The sequence below is a fragment of the Prionailurus bengalensis genome, chromosome C1 (assembly GCF_016509475.1).
Source record: "Prionailurus bengalensis isolate Pbe53 chromosome C1, Fcat_Pben_1.1_paternal_pri, whole genome shotgun sequence".
Taxonomy (NCBI): domain Eukaryota; kingdom Metazoa; phylum Chordata; class Mammalia; order Carnivora; family Felidae; genus Prionailurus; species Prionailurus bengalensis.
The window spans coordinates 27,878,219-27,901,614 of NC_057345.1; the positions used below are offsets into that span (position 1 = coordinate 27,878,219).

Consider the following 23,396-nt stretch of genomic DNA (forward strand, 5'->3'; position numbering starts at 1 on the left):
TCCTTTTTTTAAGTATCTCTGTACCCAGTATGGGGCTTGAACTCACGACCCCGAGATCAAGAGTTGCATGCTCTACCAACTGAGCCAGCCAAGCGCCCTGAGAAAAATATTTCATTGGCAGAATTCAAAATATAATAGTTGAGTACAGTTTTTGTAAGGCAGCTGTGTTACAAGAGTGGAATTCACTTTGGGGGATACCATTTCGTGTCACTGGGGTTCAAAGTTAGCTTTACCTATCGACATGGATGGCAAGTGTTCATTTGTTCATACAGAAATCTGTAGTGAAGATTTCACATATGTGTCTTTGAAAATGTCTTTACACACACAGGTACTGCCAAATATTAATATTAATCCACGAGCATATGATTTTTTTGAGCATATGGTTTATTTGGGCACATTCATCATTTGGAAGGCAATTACAGAATTCTGTTAGATTCATTTCTTGATATTTGCCTTTTTGTATGCCATTAACACTGCAAAGTATTCATTTCCAGTGGAAGATTAGATGGAAGCTGCTGCTGCTTTTTTTTTAAATAGGCTCCGTGCCCAGCATGGAGCCCAATGTGGGGCTTGAACTCAAGATCCTGATATCAAGAGTCAGATGCTTAACCCACTGAGCCCACTTTTTTTTTTTTAAAGAGTTTATTAAAAATTTTTTTAATGTTTATTTTTGAGAGAGAGACCGCATGCAAGCAGAGGAGGGGCAGAGAGAGAGGGAGACACAGAGTGAATCCAAAGCAGGCTCCGAACCATCAGCACAGAGCCTCAAGTGGGGCCCGAACTCATGAGACATGAGATCATGACCTGAGCCGAAGTTGGATGCTCAACCGACTAAGCCACCCAGGTGCCCCATTAAAGATTTTTAAAAATAATCACACCCAACGTGGGGCTCAAACTCACAATCCTGAGAACAGGAGCCACAGGCTCCACTGGCTGAGTCAGCCAGGCGCCCCTTGATGGAAACTTCTCAGTTTCACAGAGAGATTTTCAAAGATGGAGATTTACTTTGCACTTTAATTAAGATTGGAAATATGCTGGAAGTGTAGTTTGAGTTAAAATATGTCTGCTTCAGATTTTTGTGGGAACAGAGAGATCTCATTGCTTGTGTTAACTTTTGACAGTACAGGAAGTGAATGAAATAATTTGACATTACTTGAAGTTAAAACAGTGTTTCCTTAAAAAAATTTTTTTAAGTAAAAAATAAAATTTTTTTAAGTAAAATAAAAAATTTAAGTTTATTTTTGAGAGAGAGTGTATGTGTGTGTGTGCACATGATTGAGGGAGAAGCAGAGAGGGAGACACAGAATCTGAAAGCAGGCTCTAGGCTCTGAGCTGTCAGCACAGAGCCTGGTGGCGGGCTCGAACTCGCCAACCGTGAGATCATGAGCTGAAGTCAGTTGCTCAGCCGACTGAGTCATCCAGGCGCCCCATGTTTACTTTTGTTCAAATTAATTTGCTATAGTAATCATTCCCATAAAAATGCTATTTTGCCTTATAACTTTTTATTGAATTCATTAAGAAACATTAGCAAGTCTGCAACAAAAGTTAATTTTCAAAGCTTTTCAGTATTCAATAATAATGTTGAAGGGTGGTTTTTTAAGAAAAAATTCAGATTAAAAAAAATTACAACTAGGGGTGCCTGGGTGGCTCCGTTGGTTGAATGTCCAACTCTTCATTTCTGCTCAGGTCATGATCTCACGCTCTTGAGATGCAGCCCCACATCCTGCTCTGCTCTGGGTATGGAAACTGCTTGAGATTCTCTCTTCCTCTCCCTCTGCTCCTCCCCCGCACATGCTTTCTCTCTCTCAAAAAAAGAAAAAAAAATCACAGTAAAATTTTACTGCTGCTAAGCCATTGAACTGCTGTTGGTAGTGCAAATCAGGATCCACCTTCTATTTCTGACAAAAACTCACAAAACTGACAACGGTTAAATCTACAAAAGTGAATTGAGAGTGAATGGAGGTTACTCTTGACAATACTGGCTCAACATGTAATGAAAAGTTTTTTGCAGAGTATCTGCTGGTGAATAGTACAGTGAATAACCATATGCTTGAAATACCTTACATTTTCACAAGCTCTGTAAATTTATCCAATTATGCCCTTCTCTAGACATATTTTTACTACGGTCATTTGTGACACATCTTAGCAGATTCAAATTCAGGTTGTATTAGTGTTCTTTCAGTGTCTTTGAAAGGTTCTTACCTGTAGTTGTTCCCCATAGACTATTCATAGAGGCTAACTCTTCAGTTAGTTCACACTGGGCATTGACCTTCTCCAGTAAAAAGCTAACAGTGTCAATAATTGTTGAATCAAGAACCAAGGAACACCACTGAAATCACTCCTCCACCCCCCCCCCCCCCGCCTTTAGCAAATGTTCTATTGTTGAGTAGTTTCAGATTTGCAGAAAATCTGAGAAAACAGTACAAAAGGTGTCCATATACCCGTACCCCTGTTAACAGAGTAGTATGGTACACTGGTCCCAACTAACAAACCAGTGTTGATGCATTCTTGCTAACTGAAGTCCATACTTTGTTCACATTTTCTTAGTTTATACCTAATAACCCTTTTCTGTTCCAGGATCACATCTAAGGTATATATTTAGTTGTCATGTCTCCTTAGACTCCCCTTGGCTGGTACACCTTTTCAGACTTTTATTATTTTTGGTGACTTTGACCGTTTTGAGGAGTTAGATACTTTGCTAGTTTTGAGGAGTTAGATACTTTGTAGAATGTCCCTCGGTTGGAATGTTGCTCATGATTAGACTGATGTTAATGGGTTTTGGTGATAAAAGACCACAGAGATGAGGTATCATTTTCATCACATCATATATATAAGGAGTACATGCTATCAACATGATTTATTGATTTTTATTTTTTTAAATTTTTGTTAAACATTTTTTTCATGTTTCTTCATTTTTGAGAGAGAGACAGAGTGTGAGCAGGGGAGGGGCAGAGAGAGAAGGAAACACAGAATCTGGAGCGGGCTCCAGGTTCCAGGCTGTCAGCACAGAGCCCAGCGTGGAGCTTGAACCCACAAACGATGAGATCATGACCTGCACAATGAGATCATGACCTGAGCTGAATGAAGTCAGTCACTCAACTGATTGAGCCACCCAGGCGCCCCTGGTTTTTTTTTGTTTGTTTGTTTAATTAAGAAAGGTTTTTTGGGGGAGAGAGAGTGCGTGCACAGGAGGGTCAGAAGGAGAGGTGAGAGAGAGTCCTAAGCAGGAGGTGCACTGTCAGTGTGGAGCCCATCCTGAAGCTCGAACCGATAAACCCTGATATCATGACCTGAGCTGAAATCAAGTTGCATGCTCAATCGGCTGAGCTACGCAGGTGCCCCCATACTGTAATTTTGGAAGGAAATCACTTGGCTCACCCCACTCCACTTAAGGAATGGAGGAGAGCTATGTTCCACCTTCTGGAGGGTGAAATATATACGTAAATTATTTGGAATTCTGCACGAATGATTGGTTTATTTTCATCCATTTATTTAAATCCATATAGACTCATGGATATTGTATTCTTTGAGTTATCCACGACTACATTTTGATCAATTTTTTTTCTGATTTGACTTGAAAACTCATTTGGGCAGGAATGTCCTTTTGACATACACGTTATGGTGTATTGTTTGTTATGCAGTCCTTGCTTTCTGGCACTACAAGATATTCCAGGCTTATCCAGTGTATTCCTTGCCTCAGCCCTAGAGTCCGTCATTTCTCCCAGAAGCCTTTGTTTCTTTTATTGGAGAATATTATTAGAAATCAAGGTCTGGGGGCACCTGGGTGGTTCAGTCAGCTGGGCGTCTGACTTGATTTCGACTCAGGTCGTGATCTCATGGTTCGTGGAATTGAGTCCCACGTCAGGCTTTGCGTTGATGGTGTGGAGCCTGCTTGGAATTCTCTCTTTCCTCTCTCCCTCTCTCTTTCTCTCCTCCCCCTGCTTGTGCTCTCTCTCTCTAAATAAATGTTAAAAAAAGTCAGGGTCTGGGTGCTAGGTGTATTCATTGCTACTGGGATGTTACTGCTCATAGGTCTTTTCAGCTGACAAAGAAAGGAAAGGTATGTATGTATACGTAATTGGAAATGTGTGTATAATACATTTTGTATACATAGAGAAGTATCTAAATATTTCTGATGTTCCTGTGCGTATTCATTTGTATCTGTCTAAACAGGAGTTTATATTGGTATCTCCACTTTTAATAATTTTAGTTTTAAAGATTTTATTTTTAAGTAATCTCTACACCCAACCTGGGGCTCAAACTCAACAACCCCAAGATCAAGAGTTGTGTGTGGTACTAACTGAGCCGGCCAGGCGCCCCTTGATAGCTCCACTTCTAAGCCAGTACTGTTGGATCATTCTAGCCTTTCCCTCCTTTCTTGCCTGTGACGTCCGATTCCCAACAGTGAGAAATTTGGTTCTCGCCATTTGCCATCCATTTATTTATTATAATTCCACTATACATGTGTAATTGTTTAAGAATGGTTACCCTATACCCCCATGGGAAACAACTTTAACAACTAGAATACAGTGGTTATGTGCAGTTCCTTTTGCTGTTAGTTTTCCCTGTTCCACTCCTTTCATAGTTACTTAGGTCAGCTCCTTTTCCCTCCACTTGCTTTATTATTTATTTATTTATTTATTTATTTAAAAAAAAAATTTTTTTTTTCAACATTTATTTATTTTTGGGACAGAGAGAGACAGAGCATGAACTGGGGAGGGGCAGAGAGAGAGGGAGACACAGAATCGGAAACAGGCTCCAGGCTCTGAGCCATCAGCCCAGAGCCTGACGCGGGGCTCAAACTCACGGACCGCAAGATCGTGACCCGGCTGAAGTCGGACGCTCAACCGACTGCGCCACCCAGGCGCCCCCACTTGCTTTATTTTTTAATTGACTACTAATGTTGCTCCCATTGTCCTCAACCCTTACAGTCAAAAGGCTAATAGTCTTTTTTTTTCCAACTTTTTAAAATTTAATTTTATTTTTATTTTTGGGACAGAGACAGAGCATGAATGGGGGAGGGGCAGAGAGAGAGGGAGACACAGAATCGGAAACAGGCTCCAGGCTCTGAGCCATCAGCCCAGAGCCCCACGCGGGGCTCGAACCCACGAACCGCGAGATCGTGACCTGAAGTCGGACGCTTAACCGACTGCGCCACCCAGGCGCCCCTAAAGGCTAATAGTCTTAAATGAGTTCATTTTCTTTCTTTTCTTTTTTTTTTTTAAATGTTTATATTTTTAATGTTCTTGTTTATTTTTGAGACTGAGAGAGACAGAGCATGAGCAGGGGAGGGGCAGAGAGAGAGGGAGACACAGAATCCGAAGCAGACTCCAGGCTCTGAGCTGTCAGCACAGAGCCCGACGCGGGGCTCGAACTCACAGACTGTGAGATCATGACCTGTCCCGAAGCCGGACTCTCAACCAACTGAGCCACCCAGGTGCCCCTCTTTTTTTTTTTTAATTTTTTTTTTTTAGATTTATATCCAAATTAGTTAGCATATAGTGCAACAGTGATTTCAGGAGTAGATTCCTTAATGCCCCTTACCCATTTAGCCCATCCCTCCTCCCACACCCCCTCCAGTAACCCTCTGTTTGTTCTCCATATTTATGAGTCTCTTATGCTTTGTCCCCCTCCCTGTTTTTATATATTTTTGTTTCCCTTCCCTTATGTTCATCTGTTTTGTCTCTTAAAGTCCTCATATGAGTGAAGTCATAGGATATTTGTCTTTCTCTGGCTAATTTCACATAGCATAATACCCTCTAGTTCCGTCCATGTAGTTGCAAATGGCAAGATTTCATTCTTTTTGATTGCCAAGTAATGCTCCATTGTGTGTATATATATGCTCCACATCTTCTTTACCCGTTCATCCATCGATGGACATTTGGGCTCTTTCCATACTTTGGCTGTTGTTGACAGTGCTGCTGTAAACATTGAGGCGCATGTGTCCCTTCGAAACAGCACACCTGTATCCCTTGCATAAATACCTAGTAGTGCAATTGCTGGGTCGTAGGGTAGTTCTATTTTTAATTTTTTGAGGAACCTCCATACTGTTTTCCAGAGTGGCTGTGCCAGTTTGCATTCTCAATGAGTTCATTTTCTATGGACACATTTCTCTGGCTGCTGCCGCAAACATGATTTGATCAACCCACTAAATAATGGCTTTCCTTGTTAAGCTGACAAATGAACCACTCAGAAACTTACTTTGGTTGTAGCTTCATTTTTATTTTTTGTTCTTGTGAAGGTTTTCTGTTGTGATGAGATACTCTGTTTAAATTTTTTTTTAATGTTTGTTTTTGAGAGAGGGAGAGAGAGAAACATGAGTTGGGGAGGGGCACAGAGTGACAGAGACATAGAATCCGAAGTGAGCTTCAGGCTCTGAGCTGTTAGCACAGAGCTCAACACGAGGCTTGGGCCCATGAGCCGCAAGATCATGACCTGAGCTGAAACTGAATGCTTAACTGAGCCACCCAGGCGCCCCAAATTTTCTAATCTTCCTAGCAAAATTCTGTAAAATGGGATTATTGTGTTGTTAATGTTTGTTAATGTTGATGGATATTGTTTTCTTGGTACAGCCATGGTGCTTTTTCATAATAGACAGTGTTTTGCCATATAAGTTGTTAAAATAACCCACACTTCACACTTGCCCTTAAATGGGTAACATTCAAAGTCCACTTTTGTCATCGTTTTTTTTTTAATGTTTGTTTTGGGGAGAGAGAGCGCATGTGTGTGCACGCACACACGTACGTGTGGGAGGGGTAGGGGCAGAGAGAGAGGGAGACAGAGGTTCTGAAGCAGGCTCTGCACTAACAGCACAGAGCCCGATGTGGGGCTTGAACTCGTGAACCATGAGATCATGACCTGAGCTGAAGTCGGATGCTTAACCAGCTGAGCCACCCAGGTGCCCTGGCTTCTTGTTTCAACATCTGATATACATTGGTAATTTAAAAATAATAATAAAATGTGATATGACAGAATGCATGGTACTTTTGAACTGCTCTTGGGCCATAACCACTTCACTGAAATTTGTAGTAGTGCGAAGTGGTAAGACCACTATGTGCAGTCTCTCTTGCAACTACTCAACTCTGCTGTTGTGTGAAAGCAGCTATCTGTAAACGAAGGAATATGGCTCTGTTCCAATAAAACTATTCATAGATGCTGAAGTTACAATTTCATAGAATTTTCACACATCCTGAAATACTCTTGATTTTTTTCAACCATTAAAAAATGTAGAAATCATTCTTAGCTCGTGGGTGGTAAAAAAAAAAAGTTGGGCTAGATTTGGTCTGAGTGCATCATTTGCTGACCCCTTAATGTAGAAGCCTCTGCATACATGACCCATTTGGAAGTATCTCTCTTTCCAAAGCCATATGTAGTAATGTCACCAGCCTTGGATTCATTCTCCATTCTGATTGATGCCATGGAAGGAACTTAAAGCAGACATTGCACAGTTTTCTGTGCTAAAACACTAAAGGTTTATTTGTCATCTATCATAATCTCCTCAATCCCTACTATTTTTTTCAAGGGGAAGTAGCTAATGTTAAATATTGTTCTTTGGTGGATACTTTGGGTAAACTCGAATAGAAGACACTGTGCTCTTTTGTTCACTTTTATTGGTATCCTCATGCTGTTTTAGTCTTTAAGGTAGTACACATGCAAGTAATACTTGGTGGTTTAAAGGAGACTAGCTCTGAACTCCGGTTCATAGGAGCATGCAAGGTCATCCTTGTGTTTTCTTTATGTTCTTAATCTCAGTAAAAGATTACTGTGGGTGCCTGAGGTGAGATAAGAAAAAAAAAATTAAGTCTTCAACCATAGCGGGGTACAAATTCTGCGGTCCTAAGAATATTAGTGTTTATCCTTTGGTCGGGTTTAGGAACTGTGTTGTAACTCAAGGTCTGGTAATATCTGGAACACGGGAGTCTTCCGAGATATCCTCTAGTCTAAGCCACTCCTGTCCTTTACCTGGATTATTACAGGCAATATCTCCCAATTTCTTCTGACCTTGGTACACTCCGCAGCCAAAATGATCCTTTTAAAACATAATTTTCAGCATGTTAACTCTGCCACTGAAAACACTCCAGTGGCTGCCCACATTATCCAGAAGAAAACCAAAGTCCTTAAAATGGCTTGCAAGGCCCTGTTCACCCATGTCTCTGTGCCCCCAACTTCCTCCTAGAATGTAAGCTCCAGAAATGAAGAGATTTTTAGACTGTTGAAACACCATTGCCTAGGATAGTGCCTGGCAATGTGGTAGGTACTTAATAAATTTTTGTTTGGTAAGTGGACAGTTAGAAGGGAAATTGTGTAGAAGGGGAAAAGCTATATTGTTGGCAGTGTCAGAGTGTCCCAGCTAATAGTCTGCTGGTATTTGACCAAGGGAGGTTTAGAGACAAGCTGCAAAGTATGACTATGTCCAGATGACACAGGATGAGTTGGGGAGGGCGCATAAAAACTGGTGGCAGGGGTGACTCAGGGCTTCATGTGTCTCCTCACTGTCACAGAATAACTAAGGGCTAGGTCCTTAGATTTGCTTCTCCACCCATTGCAACAGTGGAAGATTGAAGACTTGCTGGGGTGATAAAATTCTTTCCAGTGTCCAAGAGGAGGTTGATTAATAGGAAACACGATGGGGTAGTAAAATGGAAGGAAGGGGAAGTGTGTGTGTGTGTGTGTGTGTGTGTGTGTGTGTGTGAGAGAGAGAGAGAGAGAGAGAGCGCGCGAGAGAGCGAACGTGAGCGAACTATTTGGTTAGAATCATAGGGATGGGTATATTGGATCAGTCCGTTTCTTTAATTCAGTGCATTACAGATTAAGCGGTTCTCAATCCTGGAGCAGTCATTGGGATTTCCCTGCAGCTGACTGATATGAGCACCTGTGCCTCTGCAGTTGAAAACAAGGAAATTTTGGCTGATGTAACCTAGGAATACGTTCTAAGAATAAGCCGCAAGAATAATTTTGCAAGAAAGTTTTTTAAAGTGCTGTGTTTTTACCATTTATCAACTAAGATGTAAACGCTGTCATTATTTTGGTAAAGTGTCTGATGGAATACTAATTTTGTCTTAATAAAATTGTCTTATCCTGTTTTAAGAGTAGGTTTTTATGGCCACTTCCTAATGTTAATTACACGTTTACTTTTGGCATCGGTCAAGATTTTATTGCTTGGGTTTTCAGTTTACTAAGCAAATACATATCATTGTTAGGTATATAGAGTTTGCAGCCCTTTGAGGAAAATTGACATTGGTGGATACAATGAGATGAATCTAAGTGGAGACACACCTAGGGTAACAACAAGAAGCAGTACCTAACTCAGCCTGAGTGCACCAGGGGCAGCTTGCTGGGGGAGGAGACCCCTGTAGGAATGAGTAGGAGTTTGGTTGGTGGGAGGGGAGGAGGCGTTCTAGGCTGAGGGTTCCACATGTACCAAGAGACCATAGCTTAAGGAAATACATTCCTTTCTTTCCTGGCTAATTGGGCAAGGATTCTGCTATGTGCAAACCACAGATTTCAGAGAAAGTTAAGGTGGGTGTCCTTAATTGAGTGAATGCTGAACAAGTGAAAAAAGATTGTTAAGACTGCATCTTCAGATTATTTGAATTTTGAGTGCTTCCTACTGTATAGCAATGTGAACAAATGATAAAGCTTTAATAATGTAGGAGTAAGGACATTAACTACATACTTGCTGATCTTGGAACTTTGTTTTCCTATTTGTTTTGGATAACACTACATAGCTTTGATATATGGCCATGTTAGTAATGTTTAGATAGGGGAATATTTAAACCACTGGATCAGAAGGGTTCTCTTGTGCTTTGAGGGATGAGGATGAGGAGTTGTTTTAACTTGAAATGTATCTGTTAAATTCACTTTGGCATACCTCAGTTAAATTTTTTTGTTTCAAGTAATCTAAATCTCCTGAAGTAATTCTCCAGGTTAAATTATGGAGTTTGCCAGTCAGTCTTTTATAATGCAAATTGTAGCACCTGAAACACTGCCAGTGAGAGTATCAGGATACAAGAGGAAGGTTTTAGCTTTCCATTGTGCAGCCTTACTCCAGGGGGTTGGATGCATGAAAACGTGTGTGAGACAGACAGAAGACCTCTGGGCCAGCATTCTTTGAGAAAGAAACCTGTGTCCACTGGGAGTGAAGTTGAGGGTTAAAGTAGAGGTTTTGTTGGGCGCCTGGGTGGCTCAGGTGGGTAAGCGTCCGTTCAGGTCAGGATCTTACAGTCCGTGAGTTCGAGCCCCGTGTCAGGCTCTGTGCTCCGCTGCTCATGCTCTGTCTCTCTCTGTCTCAAAGATAAATTTAAAAAATTTTAAAAAGTTAAAAAAAAAAAAGTAGAGGTTTTGTTTAGAGATTTCTAGCATCTGTATTTCAGGATACAATCTGCAAGGTTTGTTTGGGTAAGTGTCTTAACCACTGCTTGTTTCTTCTCGTTCCAGAATAGTATCCTGACTTTGTAAATTGGAGAAGCCAGTGACACTGCCAGTGTTCTTTTCAGGTAGTGTCTTTGGGATCCGGTGCAAGTCGAATCATTGTTTAAATAAGGTAAATGCATGGTGGTAAAGGAACTAATAATTACTTCATTGGCTTATAAAACCAGTCTTGTGTTAAGAGGTAAGGAATCGAGAAGATTCCTTACTGGAAGTCCTGGGTTCTTGTTAAGCAGTGCTTATTTTTCAGCTTAATAAACTGAAACAAGATGATAAAGTAGTTCTGCTCTCCTCTCTGATTCTATTCTAAGTTGTAGAATTGGCACTTACCTTTTTTATTTTAACTAACTTTTGAGTCCTTTAATAACGCATGTTTATTCATTAGGAAATACTGAAAAAAATCATCCATAAACTTGATGTATGTATAATCATTGTTAATATTTTGGTGAATACTCTCCTTCCATGCATGTGTTATTTGGATGTGTGTGTGTTTAACAAAACCGGGGCTGGACTTTTTTTGTCTCACCTGGTTCTTGTTAACAAGAGCAAGTCTTTCCCTGTTTGCATTTTTAAGTGACTCATGGCATTTCATCATCATGGATGTGCCATATAATTTAAAATTACCTAACTAGTTCCTTTTTGGTAGACATTTAGGCTTTTCTCGCATTTTTCTCTGTCTTGGATAACTGTGTAATAGACATGAATAAATTCATGAATGCATTTGATTTCCTTAACTTTAACGTTTATTTATTTTTGGGACAGAGAGAGACAGAGCATGAACGGGGGAGGGGCAGAGAGAGAGGGAGACACAGAACTGGAAACAGGCTCCAGGCTCTGAGCCATCAGCCCAGAGCCTGACGCGGGGCTCGAACTCACAGACCGCGAGATCGTGAGCTGGCTGAAGTCGGACGCTTAACCGACTGCGCCACCCAGGCGCCCCTGATTTCCTTAACTTTAGAAAGCATTTTATATGTTGTACTTTTTTCTTTTTATTAACGTACGGAAACCCATTCTAGTCCCTAACGTAATCACTTCCAACTCTACCATTTCTTTTGATACTGCCTTTAAGTAATAAGCTTATTTTGCTACTTACTGATTTTCTAGTTTTTGGTATTATGTGTTACCTCCCCACCTTGGATAGTAGTGGTTTCTAGTACAATCCTAATTGGCTAGTATTCACTGTTGACAGTATTATGGTTGTGTATAACTTATTCACAGCCAAGTCATGTTACATGCTATGGTTAATTTTCCTGTTCTGCATAACTTTTCATTTTCTTAAAAAAAATTTTTTTTAATGTTTATTCATTTTTGAGAGGGAGAGATAGAGTGCAAGTGGGGGAGGGGCAGAGAGAGAGGGAGACACAGAATTGGGAGCAGGCTCCAGGCTCTGAACTGTCAGAACTCACGAACCATGAGATTGTGACCTGAGCTGAAGTCAGGCACTTAACTGACGGAGCCACCCAGGCGCCCCTTGCATGACTTTTTATTTTCTCTGTTGCTAATAAAGATCTTTTTTTTTGGTCTGTTTTGCTTAATTTCTATTTTTCCTCAGTTATTCCTCTTTAAACTCTACCCAGAAGTGTAAATCTTCCTTGATACTTTAAATATTTTAGCTATATGACAAATTTTATCTTCCTGGAGATACCTTCTAATCTGCTCCATTCTGGATATTCTCAAGGTAGTTGCCCAGCCGTCATACTTGCTGTCTCAGCATCATCATCCTCATGATTTTTCCTGTGTCTCTTGTGCTAGATCCCATTATCTTTTCCCACATCCTTTCCTTCTTGATCGAATCTCTTGTTTTGGAGAAGCGCCATTCTCCGTTGGCTTTCTGAGAAAAGGGTACACAAGAGGTAAATTGTTTAGACATACATGTCTAAAAATGCCTTTATTCTGCCTTAATATTGATTATTAGTTTGGCTGGGTTTAGAGTTCTAGTTGGAACATCATATTCCTTCAGATTTTTAAGATCCTGTTCTATTGCCTGTTGGCTTCCACTGTTGATGAGATGTAAGTTACCTTTGACCCCTGAAACTTCAGAACTTCTCTTTCTCAGCTTTCTGAAATCTTATGACGATGTTCTTGGTGTGGCTGTTTACATCTAATGTGCTGGTCTCTTAATGGACTGAAACTTAAAAGTCCCCCAGTTCCGGGAAATTTTCAGGAATTATGTTGTTGATTTTTCTCCCCTTTATTTTTGCTACTCTTTTGTGGAATTATTATTAATTGGATGTTGTATCTTTTGGGTTGATCCTGTAAATTGTCTTTTTTTCTGCTATTTCCATCTCTTTATTTTCTGGGTTGCATTTTCTAACCTTTGTTGTTTTTATCATTTATGTTTGCGTATATATATATATATATTTTTTTTTTTTTTTTCACATTCATCAGCTTTTTTCTTGTTGAGAGAGAGTGTGCACGAGCGGGGGAGGGGGCAGTGAGGGAGGGAGAGAGGGAATGAGAGAAAGAGAGGGAGAATGAAAATCTTAAGCAGGCTCCATGCTCAGCACGTGGCCCCACATGGGGCTCCATTCCACGACCCTGGGATCATGGCCTGAGCTGAAATCAAGAGTCAGACACTCAATAGACTGAGTCACCCACCCAGTTGCCCCTTATCAACTGTTTAAAAAAGTAATCTCTGTCCAGCATGGGGCTTGAACTCACGACCTCAAGATCAAGAGTTGCTGTACTGACAGAGCCCACCAAACACCCCCATATTCATCAATATCTTTATTTACTCAGTTCTTCATATAACTCTAAACAACTGCAGTCCCTACAAAAATATAGTTATGCCCTTCATACATATGCAGAAGCTTGTGTCTTCAAGACAAGCTGGAAATCTTTTTTTTTTGTTTGTTTTGTTTTTAAATTTTGAGAGGGTTGAGGAGGGGCAGAGAGAGAGAATCTGGAGAAGCAGGGCTTGATCTCACAAACCGTGAGATCAAGACCTGAACCAAATCCAGAGTCAGACACTTAACCAGACTGAGTCCCCCAGGCAGTAGTTAGTTCTTAAATTGTCCTATGTGAGTCAGAGATTCCAGCTGCAGTAAACTACAAACCTTCCTTCCCACCTCTTATGAAGGCTTTTCAATTTACTGACATCATGGATGATGATATTTATTTTATAGTGGTAAGAACATTTAAGATGAGATCTATCCTCTTAACAAATTTTTAAGCATACGGTACATTATTGCTGACTGTAGATACAGTGTTGTACAACAGATTTCTAAAGCTTATTTATCTTACGTAACTGAAACTTGATGTGCTTGATTAGTACCTGCCCATTTCCCTCTCCCCCCAGCGCTCTGACAACAGCCATTCCACTCTGAATCAGTGAGTTTGTCTGTTTTAGATACCTCATATAAATGGAATCAGCCAGTATTTGTCTTTTTGTGACTGGCTTATTTTACTTAGCGTAACGTCCTCAAGGTTGGTGCATGTTGGCACACATTGCAGAATTTTTTTTTAAGGCTGAATAGTATTCCATTGTATGTATATACCATGTTTTCTTTATCCATTCATCTGTTGTTGATGGACATTTAGATTCTTTCCCATCTTGGCTATTGTGAATAGAGCTTCAGTGAATGGGAGTGCTGACATCTCTTTGAGGTCTAGATTTTGCTGCTTCTGGATAAATACCCAGAAGTGGGATTGCTGAACATGTGTTCTTACATGTTTAGTTTTCAAGAGCTCCCTTTTGTTCTCTGCAGCAGAGAAGTGAAATAGTTTAGTATTTAAGATTGTGGATCATTTCCTCGTGTAAAATGTGGGTAATAATAGTGTGTACCTCATAGCAGTGTTGTAAGCTCAGTGAATTAATGTATGTGAAGCATTTAGAGAAGTGCCTGGTTATTTTTTTTTTTATTATTATTACTGTATTCCTGTCCACTTATGATGGATAGAATATCTTTTATCTCTGAGAAAATTAATAAATAGGCTTACATAGGCTTATCAAATAGACACTAATATTTTCTTTTTTTTCTATTTAAAAAAAAGTGTTTTTTTTTAATGTTTGTTTATTTTTGAGAGAGACAGAATGCGAGTGGGTTGGGGCAGAGAGAGAGGGAGGCACAGAATCTGAAGCAGGTTCCAGGCTCTGAGCTGTCAGCACAGAGCCCGATGTGGGGCTCGAACTCACAGACTGTGAGATCATGACCTGAGCTGAAGTTGGACACTTAATGGACTGAGCCACCCAGGTGCCCCTTAAATTTTTTTTTTTTTAACGTTTATTTATTTTTGAGACAGAGAGAGACAGAGCATTGAGCAGGGGAGGGGCAGAGAGAGAGGGAGACACAGAATCGGAAGCAGGCTCCAGGCTCTGAGCCATCAGCCCAGAGCCCGACGCGGGGCTTGAACTCACGGACCACGAGATCATGACCTGAGCCGAAGTTGGACGCTTAACCGACTGAGCCACCCAGGCACCCCTAAATTTTTTTTTTTTAATGTTTATATTTATTTTTGAGACAGAGCAAGACAGACCATTGAGCGGGGGAGGGGCAGAGAGAGAGGGAGACACAGAATCTGAAGCAGGCTCCAGGCTCCGAGCTGTCAGGACAGAGCCCGATGCGGGGCTCGAACTCTCAATCATGAGATCATGAGCTGAGCCGAAGTAAGACGCTCATCCGATTGAGCCACCCAGGCGCCACTGACACTAATATTTTCTAATGGCTTTTTTACCTGTCTTTAATATATCAGGAGTTTTATTATTGTTTATGTTAAGAAGAAGGAATCTAACTTTTTGTGCCAAATTGTTATAACTTGTCCTGACTACTGATTTATCCTTTTTATCTAGTGATTTGAAAAGCCACCTTTGTAAAGGGTGTCTGACGGTATATTTCTAAAAATTTTTTTTCTTTTTAACATTTATTTGTGAGAGACAGAGTATGAGCAGGGGAGGGGGAGAGAGAGAGGGAGACACAGAAAGCAAAGCAGTCTCCAGGCTCTGAGCTGTTTTGTTAGCACAGAACCCGACGCAGGGCTTGAACCCACGAACCGCGAGACCATGACCTGAGCTGAAGTCGGACACTTAACCAACTGAGTTACCCAGGTGTCCCTGACAGGGAGGGTATACTTCTAAACTTTTTTTTTAAGTTTTTTGTTTGTTTGTTTATTTATTTTGAGAGAGAGCGCGTGCACGCACATACAAGCAGAGGAGGGGCAGAAAGGAGGAGAGACAGAATCCCAAGCAGGCTCTGCACCATCAGTGTGGAGCCCAATGTGGGGCTTGAACTCACGAACTGTGAGATCATGACCTGAGCCGATATCAAGAGTTAGATGCTTAACTGACTGCGCCAGCCAGGCACCCTGAAACTTTGTATTTTGTTCCATTTATTTCTCTAATCTTGTCCTGATATTCAGTGTTTTTATTATTGTAGCCTTACTTCATCTTTTAGTTAGTGGTACAAGCCTTTCTTTCTTCTCCACCCTCAGCAAACAAAGTATAATTATTTCCATATTTCATATTTTTATCCACACAGAAATATGGCAGTTCTTCAAGAGACTTAAGCATTGATAATTAGAAAATAAAGACTAGAAGGGAATGTACATAGGAAGCCAGTTGCACAGTGTTTCAAATAAGCGTACTGGATTTTAACCTTCTTTGTCTTTGAAGGCTGCTTTGGAATTTTTTGATTCATTCAGTCAGTATCCCCTTGAGTCCTTATTACTGTGCCTGCTCTCTGTGCTGGGGATACCAGCAGTGAGCATGGAAGGCAGACAGGACTTGTGTTCTTGGGGGGCTTACTTTCTAGTTTGGGGAGGCAGATAAGATAATTTCAGATTTTCCTAAGTATCAGGAATGAAATAAATAGGACAGCCAGAAAAATTGGGGGTGGGGGAGCAGTGAGGTTTCATTTAGATAATATACTAAAGGAAGGCCTTTTCAAGTAGCTGAGATCAGCAGGATGGGAAAGAAGCCAGCCATGCTGGGGACTGCAGAAGAGTTCATTTGAAGACAATGGCAAGTGGAAAGGTGCTGGGACTGTAAATGCCTGCCTTGTTCAAGGAACAGAAAGAAGGCCATTGTGCCTGGGAGAGAGTGGTTTGAGATGGTGTTGGACAAGTAGGCAAGGGCCACATCACTTAGTATTTTGAAACTATGGCAAGCCTGATCTTTCATACCTAAATGATGAATTCAGTTTTGTTCCTTTATTAAAAAACTAAATACAAGATGTTCTAGGAAATAAACAGACCTATTTCTATAGGTAGTTTATATGCTGTTCCTAAAGGAAATCCCAGAGAGAGGAGCTGTATTGATCACATAATATGTGAACCAAGTTCTGGTTGGGTGTTTGGATCTAACTGGGGTTGGGGTAGTTGTGTTGTCTTTAAATTTAGATAGCTTCGAATGGTGCCTTAATTCATTTTAATGGAAGCAGTGGGTTGGGTTCTTCTTGGTTCCTTTTGTAGACTCAGGTGACTGATAAAATCCAAAATGAAATCAATTTTGGTTTCTTATGTAGAGTTTTATGTGTATTTAATACAGTTCTCTCTCCCTCTCTTTTTTTAAGTTTATTTATTTTGAGAGAGACAGTACAACTAGGCGAGAGGCAGCGAGGGAGGAGAGAGAGATATCCCAAGCAGGCTCCTCACTGCCAGCACAGAGCCCGATGTGGGTCTCAAACCCACAAAGCCATGAGATCATGACCTGAGCTGAAACCAAGAGTTGGACACTTAACTGACTGAGCCACCCAGGCACCCCAAGACAGACATTTTTCCTCAACTTATCTGGTGAAGGGCAGATGTAAATGGAAAGTTATCAGGTGGTTCTATCAACAGGAAGATCTTACTGGATAGAGACTGTAAACTGCAGAAATAAATATGAATTTAAAAGTGACTTAAAATAGGGGTGCCTGGGTGGTTCAGTCAGTAGAGCATGCGTGTAACTCTTGACCTTGGTATTGTTAGTTTGAGCCCCACGTTGGGCATAGAGTTTACTTAAAAATAAAAGTGACAAAATAATATTCTATCAGTTTAAAACTTGAGCATTTGAGCTTTTGTTGTCCTTTAGGACGGCACTGTTGAAGAGAAGTCCAGTATGGGCCATATGTAATTTTGGATTTTCTAGCAGCCATAAAAACAAACAACAAAAAAAGCAAGCAAATGAAATTAATGGTATATTTTATGTAATATACCCGACATATTCTCATTTCAACATGTAATGTAAAAAATAGCTAGTGAGGTAGTTATATTTTGATTTTTTGTACTAAGTCTTTGAAATACTATATTCTATACCTATGGCTCATGTCAGTCCGGATCAGGGACATTTCAAGGGCATAGTAGCCATAGATGTATTGGACAGTGCAGTCCTGAGGAGGGCTCATATGTCTAAAGGAACAGAAAAGTTAATATGATTTACTTATTGAATAACATACTCCCATCTTCCAAATACAATTTAAAGCAATGAAAGATTAACATGAAATGAAATAAACTTGAACACATGTATTTTTTTCCCTCTAAACCACTGTGTGATAAACTTGTTTGGAGAAGATGATTTGGTCCTAAAAAGACCAATGTTTATAAAAGATACCAAACAGCTTCTCCTAAGAGAGTTATAAACGAGCTTGATATAGAACTTGTAAACAGTGGCTGTGCATCAGGGGTGGGATGATAACTTGATGAAGGGAGACCACAGTCCTTCCACTCCTTGGAATCTGCAGTGTCCTTATGTCAGTGGTTCTGAATCCCTTTCCAGGTTTCCTCAATAAGAATCTTCCGTGGGTAGCTCATGGTTTGTGGGTTCGAGTCTGCATTGAGCTCTGTGCTGAGGGCATGGAGCCTGTTTGGGATTCTGTCTCGCCCTCTCACTGTCCCTCCCTGCTTGCTCTCTCTCTAAAAAGTAAATAAACATAAAAAAAACTTTAGATTTAATAAATGGACTTCTCTTAAAGCTCTAGAGGTGATTGTAGTATGCACTATTGGTTAAGCCCAAGCTATTAGTAGTAATAACTTCATTTTCTTTTAAATGTTTACTTTTGAGAGAGAGAGTGTGTGTGCATGCAGGGAAGGGGCAGAGAGACAGAGGGAGAGAGAGAATCCCAACCAGGCTTCACGCTAGTGCAGAGCCTGAAGTGGGGCTCGATCTCACAACTGTGAGGTCACAACCTGAGCCAAAATCAAGAGTCAGATGCTTAACTGACTGAGCCACCCCATAATAATTTCATTTTAAAAAATAATTCAGTGTCGGGCACCTGGGTGACTCAGTTGGTTCAACACCCAGTTCTTGATTTCGGCTCAGGTCATGATCTCACACTTCCTGAGATTGAGCTCTGTGTTGGGCTCTGTGCTGGTGGTGCAGAGTCTGCTTGGGATTCTCTCCTCTCTCTCTGCCCCTCCTGCTCATCGGCTCGCGCGCTCGCGCGCTCTCTCTCTCTCTCTCTCTCAAAATAAATAAACATTAAAAAAAAAACACAGGTAGGTGTCATGATTGGCTGTTTAATTCAGCTTTTAAAAAGGTTTACCATAATGAGAACTAGAAGGAGGCCATAGGTCATTAGTTGACAGGCTATAGTGCCTTTATTAAGTTAGAAAAGCTGAGATTTCCTCTAAAAAATGAGAAGATATTCCCCAGTGGTAACATACACTCATTTAAAAGTGGAACTAAAATTGCCGTTACCCTCCCCTAGGGATATAGGAGAACAGCCTCTGGGGTGAATTGAAGATTATTTAAGCTACTGACTATGCATATACTGTCCATTCTGTTTTTCTAATGATGAAAGATTAATTGCATAGAAGATCCTGATTAGTAGACACCCATTGGACTTAAGCAAATTCTCAAGAGGAAATACCACAAGTTGCCTACACTGGGGGATATTGTGGTGAACAAGTTCCAAATGAATGGCCCCTCAGCTTGCTGTTGATTTTCTCTGCTAACATCTAGCAGCAAAGGGATTTTTCTCCAAAGGTCATGACCTTAGAATATGACCTTTTCTTGCTTCTTTATACCTCTCAGTGCAATACATGCTGATTTAGCTAGAAAAGGTATAAAGCACTTTATTGTTCTGTGTAGGAAGATATCTGATTACTTATTACTAATAACAAGAAAATAGAATTCAGTGGTGAAATCTGTTTGCTGTCAGAGAAAGTTCCTCAGTATCTCCCTGTCACCACTCTGGGGTTGTAGCTGAACAGACCTTGTGGTGTGAACTTATCTGCTATGTGCCAGGCAGTTTATGTGCACTTACTTAGTTCCCATGGTGGTTTTGTGAGTGGTAGGTCATTTTTGGAAGATTGGGGAAATATCTTACCCAGCTAATGAATGGAGCAGCCAGGACTGGAGCCTCGTTCTTTTTTGGTGCCAAAGCCACAGAACCTGGTCCTGTATTAGAAAGTGGCTCTCAGGGGTGCTGTCCATTTGAGACAGGGCATTTATTTGAGATTGATAATTTACTTCAGATTCTCTCCCTTACATCCACCTTTATGTGCATCTTGAAGCAAGCTTAGATTGTGGAAAACACTGAACGAAACCTGGATTCTAGTGCTAGCTTGGTTGCTTGCTGTGTGTTGGGGTTCCCTTGCCATTGAACAGGAATTTCCCAGTCATCTTCTACTTTGGTCTTCATAACCATGAGAGAGGGATACCAGATCCCCCTGCTTTTTTTTGTTTGTTTAAAAAAGTTTTTGTTTGAAGATAGGTTTAGACCGTTGCGTGGATGGTACAAAATCCTTGTATGAGTTTGCTCAGGCTGCTGAGAGAAAGTACAAACTAGGCGACTTCCACAAGAGCAGTTTATTGCCCTGCAGATCTGGAGGCTTGAAGGTAAAAACATCAGGGTGTTGGCAGGGTTGCTTCCTTGGCACAGAGATTGCTCTCTTCTTCCTGTGTCTCTTCACATTGTCTTTCCTCTGCATATCCCTGTGTCCAGATTTCCTCTTTTTATAAGGACACCAGTCCTATACCTCAATGGAGGTCCTATCTCCAAATGAGGTCCCATTCCGAGGTACTTGGGGTTAGGACTTCAACATATAAATTTTGGGGGTGAGGGTAAACAATTCAACCCATAATAGTTCCTATATTCCCCTTACCCAGTTCCCCCCTTATTTTATTTTTTTAATTTTCTTTTCAGTGTTTATTTTTATTAAAAAAAAATTTTTTTTAACGTTTTATTTATTTTTGAGATGGGGAGACAGAGCATGAACAGGGGAGGGTCAGAGAGAGGGAGACACAGAATCTGAAACAGGCTCCAGGCTCCGAGCTGTCAACACAGAGCCTGATGCGGGGTTCGAACTCACGGACCGCGAGATCATGACCTGAGCTGAAGTCGGCCGCTTAACTGAGCCACCCAGACGCCCCTCAGTGTTTATTTTTGAGAGTGAGTGTATGCATGCATGCGCACAAGCAAGCGGGGGAGGGGCAGAGAGCAAGGGAGACAGAATCCGAAGCAGACTCCAGGCTCCGAGCTGTTAGCACAGAGCCCGACGTGGGGTTCAAACTCATGAACTGTGAGATTGTGACCCAAGCTGAAGTCGGGGTGCTCAACCGACTGAGCCACCCAGGCACCCCCCAATTTCCCCTCATTAACACCTTACACCAGTATGGTACATTTAGCACAATTAATGAACCAATAATGATACATTATTATGAATTAAAGTGTTACCCCTGTTTTTAACAACTGAGAAAACTTCAGTTCAAAGAGAAGATGTGACTGGCAAAAGATAGCACAGCTAGTGACATTGTTTCTGACTTTACACTGGTGCCTGCAAAAGAAAACTCCCAAAGTCACATTGTGAATCTGAAGAGATAGTGAAAAATACTTTCTTAAAAAATGTTTACTTAATTTTGAGAGAGAGACACTCTAAGCATGAGCAGGGGAGGGGCAGAGAGAGAGGAGGACAGAGGATCCAAGGTGGGTTCTGCACTGACAGAGAACCTGATGCGAGGCTCAAACTCATGACCTGTGAGATCATGAGCTGAGCTGAAGTCGGACACTTAACCTACTAAGCCACCCAGGCACCCCTACTTTTTTTTAAAGCTGCTGTGGTTTTTATTTAATTTACTACTGTTTTTTATTTTAGAGGGAGAGAGAGCGTGAGTAAGGGAAAGGGGCAAAGGATGAGGGAGAAAGAGAATCCTGAGTAGGTTCCATGCTCCGCGCAGAGCCTAATGCAGCGCTTGATCCCACGACCCTGGGATCATCACCTGAGCTGAAATCAAGAGTTGGACGCTTAACCTACTGACACCCAGGTGCCCCCCAAAATACTTTTCTATGTATAATTACAGCACGACAGGGAACTTCTCTCTCTTGCTTGCTGCATCTTGCATAATGTATAACATAAGAATTAGCATTCAATAAATTCTCATAGAGTGAACAGAATGCTCCTGGTTCTTGCTGGACAGTGGTATTTTTGGGGAATATACACATACCAGTCTTAACCAAAGTAACTGTAAGCATACCTACCTTTTACTGTACTTCACTTTATTGCACTTGGTAGACACTTTGTGTTTTGTTTTCTTTTTGTTTTTACAAATTGAATGCTTGTGGCAATTCTGCATCAAGCTAGTCTGTTGGCACATGTCTCCAGCAGTTCTTGCTCCATGTCTGTGTCTCATTTTGGTGATTCTTGCAGTATTCCAGATGTTTTTTATTATATTTGTTATGGTGATCTATGATTAGGGATTACAACTTATGTAAATTCAGGTGATGGTTAGCATTTTTTAGCAGTAAAGTATTTTTTAATTACGGTGTGTACATTTTTTTAGACACAATGCTATTGCACATTTAATAGACTACAGTATAGTGTAGACATAAATTTTAAAGCAAAACACTTGACTCACTTTATTACTGTGGTCTGGAACCAAACCTGCAGTATCTCCCGTTGTATGCCTGTGTATAGAGATTGTGAATCTTGCTTTAATGAGAAAGCAAGACTAAGTTTTAAATTATGAAATAATGGTGTATTTACCTTTCTGTTAAGCATCTCTTAATGCAGTGTCCTATTTTGTTTGTAAAGCCCAACCTGCTACTTCTCCTGAAGCCTTAGAAGTTGTATGTCTAGTATTATCCACGTTTCACAAAAAAATAAACTGAAATCTATAGAGATTACTTTCTTAAAGTTCCCCAGAACGCCTCTTATCCATGTCACTTCCTTTTGCTATGGCATTATTAGATAAACCTTACACTGTACTTACCACACAAGATGCTGGCAAATAAAGTTATCACTTAAACACACTTGTTATTCCTTCAGAATACCTTTAAGAGGCATACTTATGCTTTATAAGCATATATGCTTATATAAGCATATATATATATGCCTTATATATACTTAAGAGTAAGTGGTGTGTAAAATTTCTTATAGGCATTTTATTTTACTAGCTTTTTTCAAGCTGGTGACTTGGGACCTAAGTTCATTATTTGTGTGCATTTTTCAGAATTTTCAGGCACTGATTATGTTGCCTTCTGTGAATGAATATCCCACTAGTTAAGACTTTCATATGTTTTAATTTCTGATTAAAGGAGAAATAGTTTGATTAAAAGAGTGAATAAAGGTGTTTCCTAGCAAAGATTTATCACTGTGGTCTTAAATTAATATTTTCTCCAATGTCCTAGCAGGCAAGCAAGCAAGCTTTATGAAACTCTGATTCCTGTATGGAAATCAGGTTTGAAATAATTAGTGCCTCTTTGCCTGCTGTATTCTGTGCAATAGGGAAAAATACATATCATTGAATTTTTCCTACCTTTCCAAGTTATTCAGAAGTAATACGGTCCTGTTCCTTTAAAAAGTGAAAGATGGAAGGGGTGGAGCTTGCCATGTCATTGAGACAAGAAATGAATTCAGTCACTGAAGAAGAAAAAGGAAATGTGACCTCTTGCTGGCTCTGTGATGGGAAGAAGCTAGCAGCAGTGTCCCTCACCCTGACAGGATTCAGTAGCAGAGCCCAGACTCGTTCTGGGAGCTCATCTTTACCAAGTGAGGTTGGTGCTGCCTGAATTTGGTATAGCTGGCTTCTCCCCGATGCAAGTGATAAGTTTTTA

At 40.6% G+C, this 23,396-nt stretch overlaps 1 protein-coding gene across 1 annotated transcript in view; it reads left to right on the forward strand.

The window, feature by feature from the left end:
- THRAP3 (thyroid hormone receptor associated protein 3) overlaps positions 1-23,396 on the forward strand; it is a 77,012-nt gene that overhangs the window by 17,535 nt on the left and 36,081 nt on the right. The window contains exon 2 of the mRNA XM_043574490.1: positions 10,438-10,543. The gene's annotated coding sequence lies outside the window, so the exon portion shown is untranslated. The remainder of the gene's footprint in view (positions 1-10,437; positions 10,544-23,396) is intronic.